Source organism: Choloepus didactylus, chromosome 4, assembly GCF_015220235.1.
Source record: "Choloepus didactylus isolate mChoDid1 chromosome 4, mChoDid1.pri, whole genome shotgun sequence".
Taxonomy (NCBI): Eukaryota; Metazoa; Chordata; class Mammalia; order Pilosa; family Megalonychidae; genus Choloepus; species Choloepus didactylus.
Window position 1 is genome coordinate 106,368,492 of NC_051310.1, and position 15,180 is coordinate 106,383,671.

General features: G+C 37.8%; 1 protein-coding gene and 1 pseudogene across 1 annotated transcript in view; one reads left to right on the plus strand and one right to left on the minus strand.

Moving 5' to 3' along the window:
- The window catches only part of MYO9A (myosin IXA), a 434,300-nt gene that overhangs the window by 161,345 nt on the left and 257,775 nt on the right, over window positions 1–15,180 (plus strand). The window lies entirely within an intron of this gene.
- Window positions 3,544–4,105, minus strand: LOC119531817 (annotated as a pseudogene).

The window sequence follows — 15,180 nt, forward strand, 5'->3', positions numbered from 1 at the left end:
AAAATAATATGAACTCCAGTAATATTTTCTTTAGGACATTTACCAAATATAATAAGCAAGGTAAGTGTGCTCTGTGTGGTTGTGTTTATGTGTGTAGACCTCTGTTAGGTTTTACTGCTGGTATTTAGCCAACTTCTTAAAATGAGTTGGATAGTATTCCATTCTTTTTTCTGTATTTAGAAGACGGATCATTAGCAGAGAATAATATATTTCTTAAAGGTTTGAGTGATGTCAACTTTATGGCCAACTGAATTTTTGATGCCTTTTCAGTTTGTTCAATATTAATTGATTTGTTTGGCTTTTCAAAACTGGCTTGAGTTAGTTTTGATGATTTGTGTTTTTCTAGGTAACCATGTGTTGCATTAAATGTTTGAAATTTGTTATATTTGAGTTGATTGCAAACACTTTATTAATGTCTTTAAAATTTTTCATCTATGTCACTAGTTTTCTGTTTGTGTTTCTTAAATTTTTTTTCTTTAGGTTTTTGTGAAATTTGTCCTTTGTTTCTTATTTTCAAATTATTGGCTTTTAGGTTTATCAGTACTACCATTTTACTTATTCATTAATTTCTGTTTTAGTGTATTTTTTTCTTTCTAAAATTATGAAATGTTTTGGCAGACCATATTATATAGAAAGCAAAATAATAAACACCTATGTACTTACAGCTTAGGGCAAGTAATAAAATATTGAAGCCACACTATGTAGTTTGACCCCACAAAAGAATAACCATGATCATGAATTTGGTGTTTATCATTCACATTCTTGTTTTTATATTTTTGGTCAGATAGATATCTTTTCATAAAGAAAATACAGTTTTGTTTTACATGTTTTCAGACTTAAATGTATACTATATGTACCCTTCTGCAACTTGAGTTTTTCATTCCATGTTATGAAATGAATGTCAAGATTTTTTCAGTGTTGATTTATATATTCTAAATTCTTCTTTTTTAATGGCTGTATAAGCTTCCATTGTATGAATATAACACTTTATCTGTTTCTGTTTCTGATTATTGTTATTGAAGTTGTTTATAATTTTTTGTTTATAGATAGTGCTATGATAGGCATTATTGCACCCATCTCCTTGCTAACATATGTGAGAATTATTCTAGGGTACAGTCTAAGGAGTAGAATTTCTGGTTTATGGTATGTTCACATCTTCTGCTTTAGTGATACCAACAAATTACTCTTTACAGTGGTTGTACCAATTTATACTCTCCTCACAAGAGCATTAAAGTGACCTTTGCTCCACATTTTTATCAGCTTTAAGTTTGTTCCTTTCAAAAAATTTGTTGAGTCTATTGCATAGTTTCTTTTTAAATGTTACTTTTAATAATAATTGCTAAAACTAGAAATATACCTCAAAATCTAACATCAGCTTTTATCACATATATTTTTTCTTATTTTTTGTAGGTTTAGTCCTTCTTGTGTATTCTGTTACAATTTTATTTTTTTCTCAGAGCTTTTTAGATGTATCTAAAAGGTTGAGGTTTTATTTTTAAACTTTGGTTGTTCATTTATAGTTATCCTGGAATTTTGTGGGAAAATGTGTCTCAATTTCCAGTGTTTGGAATTTGGAAATTACTAATGGTAGGGTAATGACTCCCTATAGTTTTATAACTCATTGTCTTCCTGTAATTTAGTATTAGTATTCTTTGCTTAATTTATTTTTACTTTATATTCTCTTCATAAAATTGTATGAAATATCTTTATTATGTATGGATGCTTTTATGAAATACCTGTTTTACCATTTCATGCCCATCAGTATGGCACAATCAGAAGTCTGATAATACCAAAGTATGGTCAAGTTTTGAAAAAAATAGGAACCCTCAGTGTCACTGCTGAGAATGCAGATTGGAATAAAAACTATGTATAGAAGTTTGGCAATATCTTGTAAAGCTGAATAGGTGTACCTATAACCTGGTAATTCCACTTTAAGGTGTGTTTCTCTTCAGAAGAACTCTTGAACTCCTATGCAAGAATATTTATCATAGTTTATTTTCTAATAGTGCAAAATTGTTAATAGTGCAAATGCCTAAGTAGGGGAATCAGTCTAAATGCCTACACTGATATATTTATATGTGGAATTCTGTGTAGCAGTTAAAATGAATAAGCTTGAACTAAATTATCAACATAGATAGATCTCCAAAACATATGGTGAATATGATACCATGCATGTAAGACTAAAATAAACATAACAGCATAATATAGTGTTTATGAATACATCTAATATAAATAAAAATATAAAAAGATGAATGATATATGTAAAATTCTTGATATTATTTGCCTCTGGGGAGAGAGAACAAAGGAAGATTCAGCTTTGGAAGATTGAACTTTATCTTTTTTCATATACATATTAATATTTATTAAAAATTTTGGCTAATAGATACAGTTCACTTTCGCTTAGCAATCTTTGACATTTTTCTATGTCAGCACTTCAGTCCTTTTAACTGCTCTAGAATACTATCTTTTATAAATATATTGGTTAGATATTTCTTATTGATCAACATTTGGCTATTTCCAAACTGTTATTTTAAAAAAAAGTCTTCAATAAGTACTCTTGGTCCTTTTTTTAGTTCAACATTAATTTGTAGAAATGCAAGCTCTGGGCCTCAAGGATATGAACATTTTAAATTTTAATTGATATTGCTAGTTTACACTCTTAAAATGGCTCTGCCAATCTATAATACAGAAAATGTTGAAAATGTCATTTTGTTGCATATAAAAATCTGAATCTTTGCTAACATAATGGGTAAAAAATACTGTAGGTTTCATTTTTTAATGTTGTGAAGCTTTTTTTTAAATGAACTAATTTTGGTTCCTAGCAATATACATTCTCAATTTATTACCTCTTTGAGCTTAATTTTAATCATTATGCTTACTATTAGAGTGAGCTCTCTGTAAAGAGCAGCCTATTCTTTTCTATCATGTAACAACTCTCTGAGTCTCACTGATGCTGAGAAGCAGAATTTTTAAAGGTCTTATGCCTTTCCTCTTTTTATAACTCTCAAAAGGTTAGTTTCCTACCTACCACTACCTTCCCTACTTAATATTGTGGAGCTCTCAATTCACTGATTTCCTATCTGAGTCAACAGATTTTTTTTTTCAGAAGGATGATATAACCAGAATAATTTAGAGTTTCAACCAATTTTATTTTAAAATACTATTTGTGGTTCTTCTGTTTGTAATCCCTTCCTGCACTTTGGACCAATCTGTCTAGCTCCTATCTCTATGGGTTCTGGCTTCAACTCATGATACCAGGGAGTCTCAAACTTTGGGTTGTCTTGATAGATATGCTATCCAAGGCTAGAGGTACTGGGTACCTAATCCTGACCCTTGAGGAACAGGCATTAAAGCAGTTATAATGAAGTATTTCACAAATGGTATCAGATACAGTCTAGTTAAGATTAATGGAGAGCAAAAACACCATGCTGAGAAACAGTTATCTGTAGATTTAAAGTTAAGTCTGTTATTCTAATGTAAGAATTCTTAAATTTCTTTTGGGGGGGCGGTTAGGGAAACGAATTGTCTGAAAACATCTTCACATTAATCATTCTTTTCAAACATTTCAAATTTGTACTTAATGCTTTTCTCCTCCTGGACATCAGAAGGAACACCTGGGTATTCTGGGAGAAGTTTATATTTGTCTATATCAATTTCTGGAAAAAATGTGTCATTTTCAAATTCCTGCATGATTCTTGTCACAAAAGGTCTAAGATGGCCTGGCTGATTCATGGCTTCCTTATAAATAGAACTGCCTCCCTCTATCCAAACCATGTCTACTTTATTTGCTATTCTGGTTGCTCTAAAAGTTTTAAGGCATCCTCCAGACTTTTCGCAAAACAATGTGCTCCTGTGGGGGTTCCTTGAGTTCTCTACAAAGATTTAGGTTAACTCTGTCCTTTAAAGGCCGATTCTTCTCAGGGATGGAGAACCAAGTCTTTCTATCCATAATCACCAAATTCTGTTTACTTTCTACTGAAGAGGGTGTGGTCATTCTTTGGAAATACTTGAATTCATTCCTGAGCAGGGACTAGGGCAGGTTTTCGTTCTTACCGATGCCCATGTTCTGGGACACAGCGATGATGCAGTTTAGCAGGCGAACCATGATGAAAGCAACAGTAAATAACGCTGAGCATGCTTTCCTCACCTGAACTCCCTGTGAAGTTAGGAATGAAAATTGTACCAACTTTATCTTAAACTTTTATATTTGAACATTAAAATAAACATCTGAAACATGTCAGTATCCACTGGAATGTTGCTGGCTTTCAAGAAATCCTGTAACTTTCTAGGCTGAGGGCTTATGGTTGAACTTTGTAATTTTGTTTTTTTTTTTTAATTTAACAGTTTCATTCACACACCATAAAATTCATCCAAAGTGTACAGTCGGTGGCTCTTGGTGTAATCAGAGCATTATGTGTTCACCACCACAGTCAATTTGAGACATTCTCATTACTCCAAGGTGGGGGCAGGGGGGGAGTCCCATACCCCTTATACCCCCTGTTACTGATTCTTAGCTTTGATATAGCACCTTTTTTATAATTGATCAAAGAATATTACAATGTTATTGTTAAGTGTAGTCCTTAGTTTGCATTAATTGTATTTTTTTCCGTATACCACTCTTTTAATACCTTGTAATAGCGATGCATGTTTATTCTAGTTCATGTTAAGAACTTTCTTCTATTTGTACAATAACCACAGTCATTGTCCACAATTAAGGACAATGACTGTGTTCACTGTGTTACACAGTCATTGTCCACAATTAAGGACAATGAGTGTGTTCACTGTGTTACACAGTCCCATGTTTTATCTTCTAGATTTCTTTCTAGTGATGTACATGACCCTAGACTTCTCCTCTCAACCATTCTCACGTGCAGCCCTGTTTATTACTTAAACTCTGTACTAGCTTCACCTCTATCCATTTCCAAACATTTACAGTCAGCCTTATTAAAAATTCTGTACACCTTAGTTATCATCTGTCCATTCTCTACCCTCTTTCTACCTCCTGGTAACCTGTACTCCGGATTTTTAACTCCCAGAGTTTGCTCTTTTTTTTTTTTTTTTTAATCATCATTTTATTGAGATATATTCACATACCACGCAGTCATACAAAACAAATCGTACTTTCGATTGTTTACAGTACCATTACATAGTTGTACATTCATCACCTAAATCAATCCCTGACACCTTCATTAGCACACACACAAAAATAACAAGAATAATAATTAGAGTGAAAAAGAGCAATTGAAGTAAAAAAGAACACTGGGTACCTTTGTCTGTTTGTTACCTTCCCCTATTTTTCTACTCATCCATCCATAAACTAGACAAAGTGGAGTGTGGTCCTTATGGCTTTCCCAATCCCCTTGTCATCCCTCATAAGCTACATTTTTATACATCTGTCTTCGAGATTCATGGGTTCTGGGTTGTAGTTTGATAGTTTCAGGTATCCACCACCAGCTACCCCAATTCTTTAGAACCTAAAAAGGGTTGTCTAAAGTGTGCGTAAGAGTGCCCACCAGAGTGACCTCTCGGCTCGTTTTGGAATCTCTCTGCCACTGAAGCTTATTTCATTTCCTTTCACATCCCCCTTTTGGTCAAGAAGATGTTCTCCGTCCCACGATGCCAGGTCTACATTCCTCCCCGGGAGTCATATTCCACGTTGCCAGGGAGATTCACTCCCCTGGGTGTCTGATCCCACGTAGGGGGGAGGGCAGTGATTTCACCATTCAAGTTGGCTTAGCCAGAGAGAGAGGGCCACATCTGAGCAACAAAGAGGCATTCAGGAGGAGACTCTTAGGCACAAATATAGGGAGGCCTAGCCTCTCCTTTGCAGCAACCATCTTCCCAAGGGTAAAACTTATGGTAGAGGGCTCAACCCATCAAACCACCAGTCCCCTATGTCTGTGGTCATGTTAGCAACCATGGAGGTGGGGTAGGCGAATACCCCTGCATTCTCCACAGGCTCCTCAAGGGGGCACTACATCATTTTTTTTTCTTGTTTTTCTTTCTTTCTTTCTTTTTTTTTTTTAACTTTCCCTTCTTTTTTAAATCAACTGTATGAAAAAAAAAGTTAAAAAGAAAACAAACATACAATAAAAGAACATTTCAAAGAGACCATAACAAGGGAGTAAGAAAAAGACAACTAACCTAAGATAACTGCTTAACTTCCAACATGTTCCTACTTTACCCCAAGAAAGTTACCTAATATAGCAACCTTTCTGTGAACTTGTTCCTACTATATCCATCAGAAATTAACAGACCATAGTCATTTCTGGGCATCCCCAGAACGTTAAAAAGCTTATCTGTTCTTCTTGGATTATTGTTCCCCCTTCCTTAATTGCTCTCTACTGCTAGTTCCCCTACATTCTACATTATAAACCATTTGTTTTACATTTTTCAAAGTTCACGTTAGTGGTAGCATATAATATTTCTCTTTTTGTGCCTGGCTTATTTCACTCAGCATTATGTCTTCAAGGTTCATCCATGTTGTCATATGTTTCACGAGATCGTTCCTTCTTACTGACGCGTAGTATTCCATCGTGTGTATATACCACATTTTATTTATCCACTCATCTGTTGAAGGACATTTGGGTTGTTTCCATCTCTTGGCAATTGTGAATAATGCTGCTATGAACATTGGCGTGCAGATATCTGTTCGTGTCACTGCTTTCCGATCTTCCGGGTATATACCGAGAAGTGCAATCGCTGGATCGAATGGTAGCTCTATATCTAGTTTTCTAAGGAACTGCCAGACTGACTTCCAGAGTGGCTGAACCTTATACAGTCCCACCAACAGTGAATAAGAGTTCCAATTTCTCCACATCCCCTCCAGCATTTGTAGTTTCCTGTTTGTTTAATGGCAGCCATTCTAACCGGTGTTAGATGGTATCTCATTGTGGTTTTAATTTGCATCTCTCTAATAGCTAGTGAAGCTGAACATTTTTTCATGTGTTTCTTGGCCATTTGTATTTCCTCTTCAAAGAACTGTCTTTTCATATCTTTTGCCCATTTTATAATTGGGCTGTCTGTACTATTGTCATTGAGTTGTAGGATTTCTTTGTATATGCAAGATATCAGTCTTTTGTCAGATACATGGTTTCCAAAAATTTTTTCCCATTGAGTTGGCTGCCTCTTTACCTTTTTGAGAAATTCCTTTGAGGTGCAGAAACTTCTAAGCTTGAGGAGTTCCCATTTATCTATTTTCTCTTTTGTTGCTTGTGCTTTGGGTGTAAAGTCTAGGAAGTGGCCGCCTAATACAAGGTCTTGAAGATGTTTTCCTACATTATCTTCTAGGAGTTTTATGGTACTTTCTTTTATATTGAGATCTTTGGTCCATTTTGAGTTAATTTTTGTGTAGGGGGTGAGGTAGGGGTCCTCTTTCATTCTTTTGGATATGGATATCCAACTCTCCCAGCCCCATTTGTTGAAAAGACCATTATGGCTCAGTTCAGTGACTTTGGGGGCCTTATCAAAGATCAGTCGGCCATAGATCTGAGGGTCTATCTCTGAATTCTCAATTCAATTCCATTGATCTATATGTCTATCTTTGTGCCAGTACCATGCTGTTTTGGCAACTGTGGCTTTATAATAAGCTTCAAAGTCAGGGAGTGTAAGTCCTCCCACTTCGTTTTTCTTTTTTAGAGTGTCTTTAGCAATTCGAGGCATCTTCCCTTCCCAAATAAATTTGATAACTAGCTTTTCCAAGTCTGCAAAGTAGGTTGTTGGAATTTTGATTGGGATTGCATTGAATCTGTAGATGAGTTTGGGTAGAATTGACATCTTAATGACATTTAGCCTTCCTATCCATGAACATGGAAAATTTTTCCATCTTTTAAGGTCCCCTTCTATTTCTTTTAGTAGAGTTATGTAGTTTTCTCTGTATAGGTCTTTTACATCTTTGGTTAAGTTTATTCCTAGGTACTTGATTTTTTTAGTTGCTATTGAAAATGGTATCTTTTTCTTGAGTGTCTCTTCAGTTTGTTCATTTCTAGCATATAGAAACATTACTGACTTATGTGCATTAATCTTGTATCCCGCTACTTTGCTAAATTTGTTTATTAGCTCTAGTAGCTGTATCGTCGATTTCTCAGGGTTTTCTAGATATAAGATCATATCATCTGCAAACAATGACAGTTTTACTTCTTCTTTTCCAATTTGGATGCCTTTTATTTCTTTGTCTTGCCGGATTGCCCTGGCTAGCACTTCCAGCACAATGTTGAATAACAGTGGTGACAGCGGGCATCCTTGTGTTGTTCCTGATCTTAGAGGGAAGGCTTTCAGTGTCTCCCCATTGAGTACTATGCTGTCTGTGGGTTTTTCATATATGCTCTTTATCATGTTGAGGAAGTTTCCTTCAATTCCTACCTTTTGAAGTGTTTTTCTCAAAAACGGATGTTGGATTTTGTCAAATGCTTTTTCAGCATCTATTGAGATGATCAATTGATTTTTCCCTTTTGAATTGTTAATGTGTTGTAATACATTGATTGTTTTTCTTATGTTGAACCATCCTTGCATGCCTGGAATGAACCCCACTTGGTCATGGTGTATGATTTTTTTAATGTGTCTTTGGATTCGATTTGCAAGTATTTTGTTGAGGATTTTTGCATCTATATTCATTAGGGAGATTGGCCGGTAGTTTTCCTTTTTTGTAGCATCTTTGCCTGGTTTTGGTATTAGATTGATGTTAGCTTCATAAAATGAGTTAGGTAGTGTTCCATTTTCTTCAATGTTTTGAAAGAGTTTGAGTAAGATTGGTGTCAGTTCTTTCTGGAAAGTTTGGTAGAATTCCCCTGTGAAGCCATCTGGCCCTGGGCATTTATTTGTGGGAAGATTTTTGATGACTGATTGGATCTCTTTGCTTGTGATGGGTTGGTTGAGGTCTTCTATTTCTTCTCTGGTCAGTCTAGGTTGTTCATATGTTTCCAGGAAATTGTCCATTTCTTCTACATTGTCCAGTTTGTTGCCATACAGTTGTTCATAATATCCTCTTATAATTTTTTTAATTTCTTCAGGATCTGCAGTTATGTCACCTTTTTCATTCATTATTTTGTTTATATGGGTCTTCTCTCTTTTTGATTTTGTCAGTCTAGCTAGGGGCTTGTCAATCTTGTTGATCTTCTCAAAGAACCAACTTTTGGTGATATTTATCCTCTCTATTGTTTTTTTGTTCTCTATGTCATTTATTTCTGCTTTAATCCGTGTTATTTCTTTTCTTGTACTTGGTTTAGGATTGGTTTGCTGTTCATTTTCTAGCTTCTTCAGTTGATCCATTAGATATTTGATTTTGGCTCTTTCTTCCTTTTTAATATATGCGTTTAGTGCTATAAATTTCCCCCTTAGCACTGCTTTTGCTGCATCCCATAGGTTTTGGTATGTTGTATTCTCATTTTCATTCATCTCTATATATTTAGCAATTTCTCTTGCTATTTCTTCTTTAACCCACTGATTGTTTAGGAGTGTGTTGTTTAACCTCCAGGTATTTGTGAATTTTCTAAGTCTCTGATGGTTATTGACTTCTAATTGTATTCCATTGTGGTCAGAGAATGTGCTTTGAATAATTTCAATCTTTTTAAATTTATTGAGGCTTGTTTTATGTCCCAGCATATGATCTATTCTGGAGAAAGTTCCGTGAGCACTAGAAAAGTATGTGTATCCTGGTGATTTGGGATGTAATGTCCTGTATATGTCTGTTAAATCTAATTCATTTATCAGATTGTTTAGGTTTTCAATTTCCTTATTGGTCTTCTGTCTGGTTGATCTATCTATAGGAGAGAGTGATGTGTTGAAGTCTCCCACAATTATTGTGGAAACATCAATTGCTTCCTTTAGTTTTGCCAGCGTTTCTCTCACGTATTTTGTGGCACCTTGATTGGGTGCATAGACATTTACGATTGTTATTTCTTCTTGCTGAATTGCCCCTTTTATTAGTATGTAGTGGCCTTCTTTGTCTCTCAAAACATCCCTGCATTTGAAGTCTATTTTATCTGAGATTAATATTGCTACACCTGCTTTCTTTTGGCTGTAGCTTGCATGAAATATTTTTTTCCATCCTTTCACTTTCAGTTTCTTTGTGTCCCTATGTCTAAGATGAGTCTCTTGTATGCAACATATTGATGGTTCATTTTTTTTGATCCATTCTGCAAATCTATATCTTTTAATTGGGGAGTTTAATCCATTTACATTCAACGTTATAACCGTGAAGGCATTTCTTGAATCGGCCATCTTATCCTTTGGTTTATGTTTGCCATATTTTTCCCCTCTCTCTATTAATATCCTTTATTGTACCCATACCGAATCTCTTTAGTACTGAACCTTTCTTCAAGTCTCTCTGTCCTGTCTTTGTTTCTCTGTCTTTAGGGCTCCCTTTAGTATCTCCAGTAGGGCAGGTCTCTTGTTAGCAAATACTCTCAGCATTTGTTTGTCTGTGAAAAATTTAAGCTCTCCCTCAAATTTGAAGGAGAGCTTTGCTGGATAAAGTATTCTTGGCTGGAAATTTTTCTCACTCAGAATTTTAAATATATCGTGCCACTGCCTTTTCGCCTCCATGGTGGCTGCTGAGTAGTCACTACTTAGTGTTATGCTGTTTCCTTTGTATGTGGTGAATTGTTTTTCTCTTGCTGCTTTCAGAACTTGCGCCTTCTCTTCTGTGTTTGACAGTGTGATCAGTATATGTCTTGGAGTGGGTTTATTTGGATTTATTCTATTTGGAGTTCGCTGAGCATTTATGATTTGTGTATTTATGTTGTTTAGAAGATTTGGGAAGTTTTCCCCAACAATTTCTTTGAATACTCTTCCTAGACCTTTACCCTTTTCTTCCCCTTCTGGGACACCAATGAGTCTTATATTTGGACGTTTCATATTATCTATCATATCCCTGAGGTCCATTTCGATTTTTTCAATTTTTTTCCCCATTCTTTCTTTTATGCTTTCATTTTCCATTCTGTCATCTTCCAGGTCACTGATTCGTTGTTCAACTTCCTCTAGTCTTGTACTATGAGTATCCAGAATCTTTTTAATTTGGTCAACAGTTTCTTTAATTTCCATAAGATCATCCATTTTTTTATTTAGTCTTGCAATGTCTTCTTTATGCTCTTCTAGAGTCTTCTTGATTTCCTTCATATCCCGTACTATGGTCTCATTGTTCATCTTTAGTTCTTTGAGTAGCTGCTCTAGGTGCTGTGTCTCTTCTCGTATTTTGATTTGGGTGCTTGGGCTTGGGTTATCCATATCATCTGGTTTTTTCATATGCTTTATAATTTTCTGTTGTTTTTGGCCTCGTGGCATTTGCTGAACTTGATAGGGTTCTTTTAGGGTTTGTAGACCTATTGAAGTCCTTATCTCTAATTTATCAGATCTCCAGCTTCGTGGAGTACACTTTCTCTAACTAACCAGCAGGTGGCGTCCACGAGCCACCTGTTCTCCACAAGCCAGTTCTCCCCTGCTTAGCCTTTTTGGTGAGTGGGGGAGTGAGTCTTGTGGGGCCCAATTGGTGTACCAAGCTTGCGTGTGTAGTTGGTGTTGCCTGCCCTGTATGTGGGGCGTGTTTCTGGGCAGTCGGGGAGGGGGGGTGGCCCTAACAATCAAATCTCCCTGGTGATCCTAGAGTTTTAGAGCTGGTGCAATAGTCTAATCCTTCAGTTCAGTCCTGCCACAGTTTGTCTCTGCCACTGACCCACAAGTCCTTGGTATTGGCGTATGGCTCCTGAGACTTGCAAGTGGGCCCCTCTTCCAGGCCGTGCACCCCGGGTCCTCTGTTGAGGGATGACTGTGCTATGTCACAGGTGAGTGCCGTCCCCCCAGGGCAGTTCTGGGCTGCTGGGCTGTGTAGGGAGGCTCCCAGTCTGCTGAAATGATGGCTGAATGGGGCTTTGTTAATTCACACTGCTCCACCTTCCCAACTCTGGGACAATCAGCTGAGGTTGCAGGGAAGGCTAATGTCCACGCCCAGTTTTGTGGTGTGTGCCTGTTATTTGAAGCACTTCCGTCACACTGGGTTGTCTGGGGCAGCTCTGGGCTATGGGGCTGGCGATGGGCAGGAGTGTTTCCTGTCCACCAGGATGGTGGCTGTGACCGGACACCCCCCTTTTCTTGGGAAGTTGTGGTGTTTAGTGAATTTTCTCAGCCACTGAATTATTGCCTTTTGTCTCAGAGCTCTCTTAGGTCTGCTCTTGACTTGACGTGCCCAAATTGAAAGTCTTTGAAGCTTTCTGTATTGGGCTTCTTAGAGTAATTGTTTTAGAAAAAGAAAAAAGGATTAAAAAAAAAAAAAAAAAAAAAAAGGGCCCTCCTCAGAGATCTAATGGGTTATTGAAATGCTAAGAGACAAAGCAACCAGGGCCATTAAGGAAAGGTCCACAGGGCAGAGAGATCAGCTTTTCTTCGGGATTTGCATATGCGCCTTAGGGCCTGAGCTCCGCCCTTCCCCTTTCTGTGTCCACCAGAACTCCAAAAATCCTCTGCTTTTATTTTGGAGTTTTTCGTGTTGTTTTTTTTTTTCTATGCCTGTCTCCTCTCTGCTGGGCTGGCTGCTCTCAGATTCTCTGGTGTCTGGTCTCAGTCTATCTATGGTTGGAGTCTGGATCAGTAGAATGAGTTTCCGATAAGAGCAGCCACTGCAGTTCTCTCTTCTCCTTCCCGGAGCTGACAGCCCCTCCTCCCACGGGACTGAGCCTGGCAGGGAGGGGCGCAGGTCCCCTGGCCGCAAAAACTTACAGATTTCGCTGATCTCAGCAGTTCGACATTTTCATGAGTGTTGTATGAAGTATGCCCAAAGACAGATTGCTCTGTGGTGTCCAGTCCACGCAGTTCCTGGCTTTCTACCTAGTTTCCTGGAGGAGTAACTAAAACATACAGCTCACCAGTCTGCCATCTTGCCCCGCCCTCCCCCAGAGTTTGCTCTTTATAATTAGTTCATATTAGTGACACCATACAACATTTGCCCTTTTGTGGCCTGGCTTATTTTGCTCAGAGATCCTTAAGGTTCACCTATGTTGTTGGATGCATCAGGACTTCATTCCTTCTTTCAGCTGCATGATATTCCATTCATATGTATATACCACATTTTGTTTATACACTTATCAGTTGATGGACACTTGGGTTGTTTCCCTCTTTCGGAAACTATTAATAATGCCACTGTGAACATTGGTGTGTAAATGTTTGTTAGCGTCCCTGTTTCAGTTCTTCTGAGTACATATCTAGTAATGAAATTGCTAGATCATATCACAGTTCTATATTATCTTCCTGAGGAACGGCCAAACTTACTTCCAAAGTGGCTGAACCATTCTGCATTCCCACCTGCAGTGAATAAGTGTTCCTATTTCTCCATATCCTTTTCAGCAATTTTGGTTTTCTGTTTTCTTGATAATAGTCATTCTGGTGGATGTGAAATGATATCCTTTTGTGGTTTTGTTCACAAAGTCTCTCACTGTCTGTTTGTCAGAAAATATTTTGAGCTCTCCCTCATATTTGAAGGACAGCTTTGCTGGATATAGGATTCTTGGTTGGTGGTTTTTCTCTTTCAGTATCTTAAATATATCACACCACTTCCTTCTTGCCTCCATGGTTTCTGCTGAGAGATCTGCACATAGTCTTATTAAGCTTCCTTTGTATGTGATGGATTGCTTTTCTCTTGCTGCTTTCAGGAGTCTCTCTTTGTCTTTGACAGTTGATAATCTGATTATTAAGTGTCTTGGCATAGGCCTATTCAGATCTATTCTGTTTGGAGTACGCTGCGCTTCTTGGATCTGTAATTTTATGTCTTTCATAAGAGATGGGAAATTTTCATTGATTATTTCCTCTATTATTGCCTCTGCCCCTTTTCCCTTCTCTTCTCCTTCTGGGACACCAGTGATATGTAGATTCTTGTACTTTGTTTCATCTTTAAGTTCCCAGAGATGTTGCTCATATTTTTTCATTCTTTTCTCCATCTGCTCCTTTGTGTATGGGCTTTCAGGTGTTTTGTTCTCCAGTTCTTGAGTGTTTTCTTCTGCCTCTTGAGATCTGCTGTTGTATGTTTACATTGTGTCTTTCATCTCTTATGTTGTGCCTTTCATTTCCATATATTCTACTGGTTGTTTTTTTGAACTTTCAATTTCTGCCTTATATATGCCCAGTGTTTTCTTTACAGCCTCTATCTCTTTTGTGAAATATTCTCTAAACTCTTTGAATTGATTTAACATTAGTTGTTTAGATTCCTGTATCTCAGTTGAAGTGTATGTTTGTTCCTTTGACTGGCTCATAGCTTTGTTTTTCTTAGTGTAGGTTGTAGTTTTCTGTTGTCTAGGCATCTGACCTCCTAGGCCACCCCAGTCAGGTTTTCCCAGATGAGAATAGGCTCAGGTCACAGAAGGAGGTAATATTTCAGTATCTGGTTTCCCTGATGGCTTTTCTTAGAGGATTGAAACACCTGTGCTTTTCTGCCCGGCAAATCCACCTGTCAGCCTGTCACTGCCTGTGTAAGAGGGTGTGGCCTGTGGCTCTCCTCCCCCAGGCTTTGGGGTCTGGTTCAGGAAAGACTGAAAGATGGACAGTAGAGCTGGGCCCCTCCCTTTCCTCTTGGGAAGCTATGCCCCCTTCAGAGATGTCATTTGCATATCAATAAGTTCTTTGTTTCTGTGACTCTGCTGATCGAAGTGTTTTGGTTTTAAAATGTCTGAGGCTGTCTTTACTGCAAAGGGTTGCGGACTGAGAACAGCTGAGGTTTTCTCCACAGTGAGAGAAAGGGGCAGAAAAACTCCCAGGTTCACCCGTCAACCAGAGATAGCACCCGATCCTCTGGGCTCCCCGTCCTGAGACAAATATGTCCCCCGATTCTCCCAAGGTCAGTTGTCACCAAAAGCCTCTGTCTGCTTGTTGAGGATTCGCTGTCTGTATTGAGCATTTAATATTAAAACCTCACTTGGAGCTGGGCTGAGAGAGGGCATGGTGCAGCTTCCGTGAGGGAGGGGCTCTCGCCTCTCAGCTCCAAATCTCAGCGCGGGTCTGCAGTTTTACTTACAGATTTTATGCTGTGATCTTGGGCATTCCTTCCAGTTCAGGTTGGTGGATGATGAGTGGACAGTCACGTTTGTCTCCCGCTGTTATTCCAGGTTATTTACTAGTTTTTTGGTCATTTATGACTTGTTCCGGTGGGGACTAAGTCTTCCACTCCTCTCTATGCCGCCATCTTCTCTGGATCTCTCTCCT